The following is an 11,468-nucleotide window of genomic DNA, read 5'->3' as shown; positions in this document are numbered from 1 at the left end:
TTGTGCCCATTCATTATTAAGGGTGCGATATGTTTTATAAATACTTAAGAGTCATTTACAGTAGTAAAGTTTGAAAAAATTATTGCTGTGAAGTACAGAATCACTTTCGTGGCATCAAAAAATTCAAAACGTTAAAGCTTACAAACCAGACTCACTATTTGACTGATTTACTGAGAATACAGTCTTCACATCAAGCGCTACAATTTTTGTTTACAAAAAGTTGAAATAAGTTAAAAATAAAATTTGCCACGAAGGTGACGATGAGAACCGTGGCGATGAGAAATAGCCTAATAACTTTTTATTAAGTGTATTAGTAAAAAGTAAATCTGTATGAAAATAAATAGCAAACATTACCAGCAAAAAATGATTAAACATAACATGAGCAAACAGTTGACTCTCAGGTAAAATTAGTTTTTTAGGTTTTCTAAAGTTTCGCTATTACGAATAAATATGGTCCCAGTAGTATCAGACTTCCTCATGTATATTCTTCCTGCACGAACCCATATGTATTTATAGTTGAGTTCCTTTCCGCGTTTTCTGGCTGCGGCGTGCAGTAGTTTGTTCTCGGGCGATAGATTTTCAATCACAAACACTGGTGATTTATCCTCGGTCGTGAAGCCCAGGTTGTGGGTGTTGAGCTTATCGCGGCTGTGTTTCTTATTGTGCTCCGCAACAGCTGACAGTACACAATCACGGATGCGCGGTGAGACGAACTTTGCTATGATTGAGCGAGGTCTAGGGCTGTTAGGGTTCAATTTCGCCACCCTTGAGCAGTACTGGATGTCATGGTCGCCAATAGTGTAATTGACGGTGCGCCCTAGGTTTTTTACGATGTTCACGACGTTCTCAGATTTTTTCTCCGGTACGCACTGTATTTCAAGGCATGAAGCTCGTGATAACTGGTCAAGTTGGCCTACTTTGTTCTTAAGTATGTCCAATTCACCACGCAATATCGTGTTTTCTTTCTTTAGTGACAATAATTCTTGTCCTTTTCGGTTAAAATCTTCGGTAAACTTGTCGAATTTGTCACTAATAAAATCCATGAAACTACGAAAGCTTCCCACCTGCTCATTTAAAGCATTCAAGCTGTTTTTGATCTGCGTATTTACGACGTTCAACATTTCATCACGGATAAGTGCCCGCAGTTCTGTACGTGGAACATAGTCGTGCGATGGTGACTCAGCGTTTGCGCTCGTCGGAGGAATGTCCAGTTTGCCAGGTATTTTACGACGAGTAACATTAAAGGAGGCTTCAGCCAGTATGGTTGGTGTAGAAGGGCGAGTTAAGGTTTCAGACTTGTCTCCCCGGGGCTGCTTGCTCATACAAAGAGGACATAACCACTGAGCTAGGGCCGTTGTATCTATGTGTTCCATATCATCGCCACTCATATTGAGACACAGAGAGTGAAAATAATCTTTGCATTTTGTACACTTTACACAGCTGTTGTCTTTTATTTCGAGATTGCATGCCGTACACGATTTCATTATCACAGTTTATGTATCGGTAGTGCGAGAACAAAACTGGTGTTGTGTGAGCGAGACGGCAATTATGGCTGCTGACGTCTCACAAGAAAGCGGTGAGGTGAGGGGGCACCCCGCTCGCTGCTATGGTCCGCGAACTGTCACTTTACAATAACGATTGATTTTAAATGATGTCCGTTAGACACGAGATTCACTTTTACTGCACTATGATTAGATACCGTTTTTAAATAACACGTTATTACAACTTTAGCGGAGAGCACGACATACGTCTGCTTCCTACGAAGTTCTCGGACGAATTTGTACTTATGTGTATAAAAACGGCATTTAAGTATGTTTATATCCGTTGTCTAGGACCCATAGCTTTGCTCAGTTTGAGACTAGGAGCATAGTGTAAAATTTCGAAGGAAGGATATTTATTATTTGCGGAGTGTATAGCGGAGTCTGGTACGTTTTGTTTGATCCACGACTGCCAAATACAAAACTCACTGCCAAGGAAAGGTAAGCTTAAATGGGCAATATGGTACTACTGATGTGCCTGTTGCCCCAGCATTCTATTTNCCAAATACAAAACTCACTGCCAAGGAAAGGTAAGCTTAAATGGGCAATATGGTACTACTGATGTGCCTGTTGCCCCAGCATTCTATTTTTTTTTTTAATTTATTTTAGTGAAAAAACGTATTAGCGTCTAAACGCATTAACGTCTAAAAAAAAATGGTCGCCATTCTAAGGCGAATTAATTGGAATTAATTCATGTTAATCGTGTAGAAATCTCTACGCCAGACGATAAAATATGAATTATGACTAAATATCAAACAAAGTTCAAGAAACAAAAAATAGGTTTATGTCATGTACTGAAACCAAAGCGTCTAACATTTTCTGAGACAATATTAACCTTTAACTATGGACGTCGGGTCTCAGAGGCCCACCCCCTCCTTCAAATTCTCGGAATGAACACCTTCCCCGCGCGTACCACCCTCGTGCGTCTCAGTAGCTTCAGTTTTAGTTGTGTTTGGACCGTGGAGGGAGAAAGTCGCGGCGTCCGGCAATAACCACGTGAGTAATAACCATTTAAAATTTGATGAGGGTCTGTGAGACCCGCTAACTATAATTTCCATACAAGTATACTAGGGCCTGTGTGACCCGTCTACTATAATTCTCTTACGTTTTAATATTATAATCTTTTTTCATTTGTTCTAGTTTTTGAAAACAAAATGGCCGACAGTAGCGAGCCGAGTACATCAGCTGTGAAACGCAGAGCCAAACCAACAAAAGAACATTCCAGGCGAAAAATAATGCGTGTAGACGATCCTTCGTTTGAATTAGAGGTGGAAAACATCATGGCTGTAGATTCAGACTCCGACATATCTGATAATGAAGAAACTGTTCGAGACGTGATTGTGTATGAAAGTGAACTGGCGCAGCGACATAGTGACACGGAAGACGTTGATTCGGAAAAGGAATGTGAAGAAATTGTAGGTGATGAAAATATCCAAAATTCGGAGGATAGTTCGGATGATAATGTGCCATTGACGGAATTACAAGCACCGAAAGCTTATTATGGCAAAAACTGGTTCAAATGGTCAACATTACCACCTAATTCGAGAGTTCGAACGGCGCAACATAACATCATTTCCCCCACGCGCTCATCAAGGCTGACAGCTGAAGAATGTAAAGATCCTTCAAGCATCTGGAACCAGCTGTTTGATGAAGAAATGAGACAGCAGATTTTAACATGGACCAATGTAAGAATTACTACTTTTAGATCCAAATTTGCTAATCAAAAAAGACCTGAATTGAAAGATTTAGATGCTATTGAGCTTGATGCCTTTATCGGCCTTTTGTATTATTCAGCAGTTTTGAAGTCAAATCACGAAAATTCAAGATTCTTATTTGCTACAGATGGTACTGGCTGTGAAATATTTAGATGTTGCATGTCAGAAACAAGATTTCTTGTCCTCCTAATCTGCTTGCGTTTCGATAATCCAGCGGACCGAGCTGAGCGACAAAAAGAAAATAAATTAGCAGCTATATCGTTTATGTTTGACAAGTTTGTTGAAAACTCTCAACGTCTCTATGATTTGGGCGAATGTGTAACTGTTGATGAAATGTTAGTAGCTTTTCGTGGAAGAAGCCATATGATTTCTTATATGCCCAATAAGCCTGACAAATATGGACTAGTCATAAGAGCTTTGTGTGATTCCAAAAGTTTTTATTTTTATAATGGGTACATTTATTCCGGAAAAGGCTCCGACGGTGCAGGTTTATCAACAGAAGAAAAACGGCTCCTTGTTCCAAGTCAGTGTGTAATACGCCTTACTAAATCTATCCATGGAAGCAACCGAAACGTGACAGCTGACAACTGGTTTTCATCAATTGAACTGGTAGATGAACTGAAGAAAAGAAAGCTGACGTACGTTGGCACAATGAAGAAAAACAAAAGGGAAATACCTAACGAGTTTCTGCCTAATAAGAAGCGTAAAGTTGAGTCTACCTTGTTCGGATTCACAAATAAGAAAACATTATGCTCCTTTGTCCCAAAACCTAATAAGGCGGTAGTCCTCGTTTCTTCCATGCATCACACCAATGAAGTAGACAGTGTTACCAAAAAACCTGAAATAATTCTCTTCTATAATTCCACAAAAGGAGGAGTGGACGAAACCGACAAAAAGTGTGCCATTTATTCTAGTAGCCGCCGAACAAGACGGTGGCCCATGGCTTTTTCAGAGTATTGGATTTAAGTGGAGTAAATGCTTCCGTCTTGTTCAATCAGCACCAGGAAAAGAAAATAGAAAGAGGCGATTTTTTGAAAACTTTAGCGCGGTCCCTAGTCCTGCCACATGTTCAAAGACGAGTTTTGTGCACAAATTTGCCCAGAGAATTGAGGTCAACAATTACTCGCATTTTAGGTGCAGACGTGCCCCCGGCGGCATTACAAACTGAAGAAATTGGCCCTAAAAATCGTAAAAGATGTAGATTCTGCCCATCCAAGCTCTCTAGAAAGACAACTCATGCCTGCATTAACTGCAAGAAGCCAGTTTGCCTTCAATGTTCTAAGCCTCTATGTACTGAGTGCGAGTAATTTTACTTAAGTTTGACCCTTGTGAAAATTTTTGTTTTATTTCTTTGAGAAGTTTTGTTGATTATTTTTTGTTACTGTATTCTTTAATAGCTAGGAAAAATTATTAGTTTTGATTTATGTGATAACTTCTATAATTAAGGAACCCAAATGTGATCTCAGGTCATTTAAGACTGAAAACTGACTTAGTTTGTTAAATTTGGAGATAATTATTAAAATATGAATAAAAGTTGATTATTTTTATCACTCGATCTTTTATTTATAAATACTCTATACATATAAACTCATTGCTTATGTCAGAGTGGCCCCAGTATGAAAGTAATGAGAATTTAAGTAAGGGGTCTGTGCGACCCGACGTCCATGGGAGTGTGATTTTTTTTTTCACGTCCATAGTTAAAGGTTAAACCAAGCTCCTACTCCGTGTCTTTATTCAGACACCTTGATTCAGTCAGCTTCAGTATTATGACTGTGATGATTGAATTTTTATTAAGAAAAAATAACAAAATACTAATTCTCAATTTATACTTCATAGAAAGGGAAGAAAGACTCATTCATTATTATGAGTTTGTGCAGCGTTATCTATTCGTAAAATAATATCGCATTATTTTTTGGTATTATTAAAAAATGTCCTTAATCTAAACTAAAGGTTACAAGTAGTGGTAGTACTGGTAGGTACCTACATAATACATAGTTTATTTTATGTGGTTGATTCGTTCTTTGACTAACCAAAGTCTACTAGTCCGGTTGTTATTACAAGCGGCCCGATTTCTTTTTTGATGCGTCAATAATTTTCTGTTACATTGATTACAATGTAATTATTATTGTGTTACATTTATAAAGGCATAGTTATTATCGCTTTAACGCATAATAAGATACTTTGCTTGTCTAAAAGATTTAGCAAGTTAAGAAATGATTCAATGTATTTCATGATGTCGCATCTCTTCTTATGAGAATTCTAACGTTATACATAAATAATTTATACGAACCAATTGTAAAACAGTACATGGAGTTAAAACTGAAATCTTTTTTTTTTTTTTTAAATAAATAATGATAATGATGATGAAGCCTTACTTTGTAAGACTATCAATAGTATTATTAGCATTAATCATACATTGATTAGTAGGTACAAACCTACATAATAATGTTTTTCCAATACAAGAAAAAATGACGTCATCTTATGTACCGATACCGATACAGTTTAAGGAAGCTCTTAGATTTTATCTATTATTTATAGATACAAGCTGGTGAGACGTCATGAATAAAAAAATAAACTTTGTAAAAATATCAGGGCTAAAGAAAGGCCGCAAAGAGACAAACAAAAATGTTGCCTGTTTGTTCAGATACAAAACAAGCATCCGTTAAAATAAGACCATAATTCTATTTGCTTTTCAGTGGCTATCGTGTTTATGTAATAAACATATTATATTAGTAATAAGTTTCTTTAAACCATAAATGAATCTTTTGTTAAAAGTTTAATTGCGGTTAAAATATCATCCCTTTTGAAGTGCTTAAACCACATAAACTTTGTTTAGCATCTTATATAAACGCTATCTAAGTCCACCATCTAGGAACATTTTTTTTTTTTTTTAAAAAGTGGGTAATCTCAGAATGTACTCGTGTCGACGGGTGCGATTAAGAATATTCTTAATATCAACGTCTCTGCGCCGACGTGTATAATTATTTGTTATGTATAATTAATTATGTTTACTCGCATGGTTATGATGATTATGAAAAAAATCATCTGGGTTCGAATCGGGAATCGAATAGGTATCTCGGTACAATAAATTCTGTAACCGGATATTAGGTACATTGCATTTAAAATAACAATATTTTAAGCGGCCAGCACATACCTGTACATAGATGGCGCGTCGTCTAGGGACGCGGGTTACCTTGGTGTTCTGGTCGGTCTTTAATGGCGCTTCCCGCGTTGCGCTGGCAGCGCTGGGCATGCGGCGGCGGCGGCGCGGCGCTGCGGCGTAAATAAAGGCGCCTGCGCTTGTGGAAGGCGGCGTGGTTGCGCCGCGGGCGGGTGATAGGTCTTAGCCCATCATACCATACAGCAGGGCGTAGCTTGTCGGTACGGCCTCTGTATAAAGCCTCGATTCACACAGTTATGCGAACGGCTAAAGCTTAATTATATATTCAGTGCAGCAGCCTGGATTAGTTGTCATATCAAATAAATACCTCTTTTCCCGTTTTAGAGGATTATAATGAGTTATAGTTGTCGACCGTCGATGTAATTGGTCGACCGACCGGAAATGTAGAAAGATCTTTGTAAGTTTCCAACAAAAAAAATGTGAGACTGATAAGTACTCAAAATCACAATGTCAGTTAATATGAGTCGTTGCATAGAAAAAACGACATATTGTCATACTTCATATATAAAGTAGGCATTTATTTCCACTTCGACTCGGTTCGGTCAACAAACCGGCCTAAGGTTTATTTAGGATCTTTTATTCTGACCTTATAATAGCAAGTAATGAATCTACATAAATGCACTTTGAATTTTGATCTGATACTTATTTCTTTCTTACTAGCCTTTGTATTTAGACCAATATCGATTGGTGTAATGTATAAAAATACAAAACAACAAAATTATTCAGTTACCCTTTGTAGCATTGAACAATGTGTATGGCCACAGGGTCATCGGTCGTTATAAAAGCAGGCGGAGGCTCGACTGGGGCGAGTGCGTCCGCGGCGCCGGGTCATCAGGCTCCAAGACGGTTGATGGTTCATAAGGTGTAAGGCCAAGAAGGCAAGCTCTTAATGTGGGTAGTTTCGTACAAACGCAACATTTTTCTGTATGAGCTCATTATGTTCTGTTTTTACGGCTTTTTAAAATGGCCGAAAAGAAGATACTTAACTCGTAAAAGTGAATAATATTACAATACCTGGCTATCTCGGTAGTTAATATCTCGTTTTTACTCGCTAGAGCGAAAAACGGCTACTGGTTAATAAAAATAACCGAACATGCTGCTGCTGCTTAATATCTCGTATTAACGCTACTGGTTAAAAAATGACCCGCAAAATGACCGAATATAAAGTGGTTGCTGGTTAATATCTCGTATTAACTCGCTAGAGCAGAAAATGGCTACTGGGTAACATCTCGCATTACCTCGGAGAAAAAAATGGCTACTGGGTAACATCTCGCATTACCTCGGAGCAAAAGAATGGCTACTGGGTAACATCTCGCATTACCTCGGAGCAAAAAATGGCTACTGGTTAACATCGCGCGTTAACTTGGAGCTAAAAATGGGTCAAAGTTACGCGTCGTGTCACAACGCTTATAATAAAAATGTACGAGCACTTGCACAAAATAGTTGTTACAACCAACCTTGTGTTGGGTCTAATTCTCGTCACTACACTGCACAACTTAAAATAATTACGTTTTATGTCGGTAAAAACGTCCTGGTGACGTCACTTAAGCATTTTTCTTATACTGCGTGCGGTCGTTGCGCGTGCGCACAAAGGAATGAGACCGCTCGGACACCGAGCCCACAGCGTGGTAGGGGTGGGGTTGCCCGCTCTTTTGTTTTTTACTACTACTACGCTGAATATTGTGTGCGGATTGGCTTGTCGTACAAGGGTACTACACGGTAAAATAAATCTCGGAGACGAAAGCAGGATAATGTATAATAAACGTATGTTATAATAACACTAGATATAATTTTTTAACATTATAATGTTTACTTCATATAATAAATCATTTCAAATAATATCATTTCAGATACCAATCACAACGCATAAAGACATTTGATATAAACCTTACTTAATCTAAGACTCATTTGATGTAATTTTGTTTAATATAAATGTTATTTCACATAACCATTACTTGTAATAAATATTATTTGTTATACTCTTTAATTGATATAATTTGTGATAGATATAGATAACTTTAAGTATGTTCTTTTTCAGCTTGACTTATAAATGACTTTAGTGGCAAAAACGAATCGCCGTAAAACCGACTCCACGTAGTCTTGTCTGCCCTACCCCTAGAGTGTAATTTAGAAGCGCGTAGGCACTCGACACAGGAAATGGCAATGCCAGATTTTGTATGGAAGGTGGCGTCTTTTTTTTTTCGCGCGGCCATCGACCAAACTTTGTTTTTTGATTACAAAATAGTGTAATAAACCAAACTTACTATGACATGTATACCTCTAAACTCAGTCTGAACTGAGTTACGAGCATTAGAAGTTTGATGATTTTCATACTAGATATGCTTTTTGCGCGCAAGTTTTGTAAGAAATTGCAACAAAATATTGCGCTATTTTTTATTACGCTGATTCTGCTGCATACTGATGTCTGGAGCCTTTAACCTTTAACTGGTGACATGGTTTTTGTGTAACGTAACTGGTGACGTGCGGTCTGAGAGGCCGCTACCGTATCAAGACTGTAGCATAGAAACTAGGTAAGGTAGCATACCACAATCTTTAAAAACAGATTATTAGCATATAGAAGAATTAAATTTAAATAAAATAATAAACTCTTAATATCATTTTTAATGCAGAACTTGCTGTTAAATTATATCTATATATATAAAAATGAAACCCGTTTCGCGTTGTCACGGCATCACGTGTGAACGGCTGAACCGATTTCGATAATTCTTTTTTTTAAATGTTTGTGGAAGTCCAAGGATGGTTCTTACGGAAAAAAATATTAAGAAAATCTCTACGCTAAGGCGATACGAAGTTCGCCGGGTCAGCTAGTGTAGTAATAAAAATCAAAAATCTAGAGATGAGATTGATAATCGCAAACAAAGAAATTTAAATCAACAAATTATAACAAAATTATTATTTTTTATTATAGATCAAATAATAATCAATTTAAAAAAACCTGTCTCACGTAGGTAACCTATCATTTTAGAAAACTGGCAGTGGTGAAACTTTTGTATTTTTTATTGGCTGTCAGGGCATTTATAGTTTGGCATAAAGGTGGACCGTCATTTTCACTTTCTGACTTATTCTCGTCAATTGGTCTTTAATTTTCAAAAACACTTTCTTCGGCTTCCGAATCATGGTCATTTTGCTCCAAAACGATGTTTTCAGGAACATAATTCGGCTTCCGACCCAATTGAGTCTTCATTTTCCAGATATTTTTCAACTGGCGAATTTTCAAGTCGTTTTATGAAGTATGGCACTATATTCCCAACTAATAATCCTACGCTTATTTTTTGGAGTTATTTATGTATCAATTGCAAGTAAAAAATGTTCGTTCGTTCGTTCGTTTCAGCCAAATGACGTCCACTGCTGGACAAAGGCCTCCGCCTCCTCCAAGGCTTTCCACAATGCACGGTCCTGCGCTGCCCGCATCCAGGCTCTTCCCGCGACCTTTACGAGATCGTCGGTCCACCTAGTAGGAGGCCTGCCCACGCTACGTCTTCCAGCCCGTGGTCGCCACTCGAGAACTTTTCTGCCCCAACGGCCATCGTCTCTACGAGCTATGTGCCCCGCCCACTGCCACTTGGTTTTAGCAATTCTGCGAGCTATGTCGGTCACTTTGGTTCTCCTGCGGATCTCCTCATTTCTGATTCGATCACGCAGGGAAACTCCAAGCATGGCCCGCTCCATCGCCCTTTGGGTGACCTTGAGCCTTCTTATGAGGCCCATAGTAAGCGTCCACGTTTCGGATCCATAAATCAACACTGGCAGCACACACTGCTCGAAGACTTTTGTCTTGAGACACTGCGGTATTTCGGACGTGAGTATATTGCGTAGCTTCCCGAACGCTGCCCAGCCGAGTTGGATTCGACGATTGACCTCTTTCTCGAAGTTGGCCCTACCTAACTGGACTGTTTGTCCCAGGTATACATAATTGTCAACAGCTTCGAGTGTAGAGTCTCCAACCTTCAAAGGAGTGGGTGCGACACGGTTATTAGACATGATTTTTGTCTTGTCCATGTTCATTTTGAGACCCACTTGTTGAGAGGCTCTACTGAGGCCATCGAGCATTGTGCCTAGATCTTCCAAGGTTTCAGCCATGACTACGATATCGTCCGCGAATCGAAGGTGGGTGATGTACTCACCGTTGATATTTATGCCAAATCCGCTCCAGTCCAAGAGCTTGAAGACATCTTCCAGGGCGGTGGTAAACAGTTTTGGAGATATGACGTCTCCCTGTCTTACCCCTCGCTGCAACTGGATAGGTTTCGAGTCCCGATCCTGGAGGCGGACTGACATTGTGGCGTTTTTGTATATATTTTTTAACACTTCGATATATCGATAGTCAATTTGGCACCTTTGGAGAGACTGTAGCACTGCCCAGGTCTCGACCGAATCGAAGGCTTTCTCATAATCCACAAACGCCAGGCAAAGTGGCTGATTATACTCACACAAAAAATGTAAAAATACGAAAAAACTGCATGAAAAAAATGTCACGTAACTGGTGACATGCGGTCTGAGAGACCGCTGCTGAACTTTACATCGATGTAACTTGCCGATTTGGAGCTGAATGATGCAAATATCCTTATCTACGGCGTAGACACAACTAAACTTGAAGCTACTGAAGCGGTGAAACACAGGAAGTACGGGGAAGAGGGTGAAACTATGTTTCACTGACGCCGCCCGGCCTGTGAGACCGCTTGTCACCAGTTAAAGGTTAATGGATGGTATTGTTTGTTCACACATACACTATTTTGTTGCAATTTCTTACAAAACTTGCGCGCAAAAAGCAAATCTAGTATGAAAATCATCAAACTTCTAATGCTCGTAACTCAGTTCAGACTGAGTTTAGAGGTATACATGTCATAGTAAGTTTGGTTTATTACACTATTTTGTAATCAAAAAACAAGGTTTGGTCGATGGCCGCGCGAAAAAAAAAAGACGCCAATTTCCGGCATTGTCTTTTCGATAACACGCTCAACTGACAGCCCTACTACATCTTTGCGTTCTTTATATTTAATATTATCCTGCTTT

General features: G+C 38.9%; 2 long non-coding RNA genes across 2 annotated transcripts; one reads left to right on the top strand and one right to left on the bottom strand.

Moving 5' to 3' along the window:
• Nucleotides 1–1,912: 1,912 nt before the first annotated feature.
• On the top strand, nt 1,913–2,279 carry LOC114352342 (uncharacterized). Its single transcript, XR_003655852.1, has 2 exons — nt 1,913–1,979; nt 2,069–2,279. It is a non-coding gene; the product is annotated as an uncharacterized LOC114352342 (long non-coding RNA).
• On the bottom strand, nt 2,169–5,449 carry LOC114352341 (uncharacterized). Its single transcript, XR_003655851.1, has 2 exons — nt 4,964–5,449; nt 2,169–2,373 (listed from the first exon to the last, which is right to left on the bottom strand). It is a non-coding gene; the product is annotated as an uncharacterized LOC114352341 (long non-coding RNA).
• Nucleotides 5,450–11,468: the final 6,019 nt, after the last annotated feature.

This window comes from Ostrinia furnacalis, unplaced genomic scaffold, assembly GCF_004193835.3.
Source record: "Ostrinia furnacalis isolate ACB-3 unplaced genomic scaffold, ASM419383v2 OfSCF1326, whole genome shotgun sequence".
Taxonomy (NCBI): Eukaryota; Metazoa; Arthropoda; class Insecta; order Lepidoptera; family Crambidae; genus Ostrinia; species Ostrinia furnacalis.
This window is presented reverse-complemented; position numbering and strand designations above follow the sequence as displayed.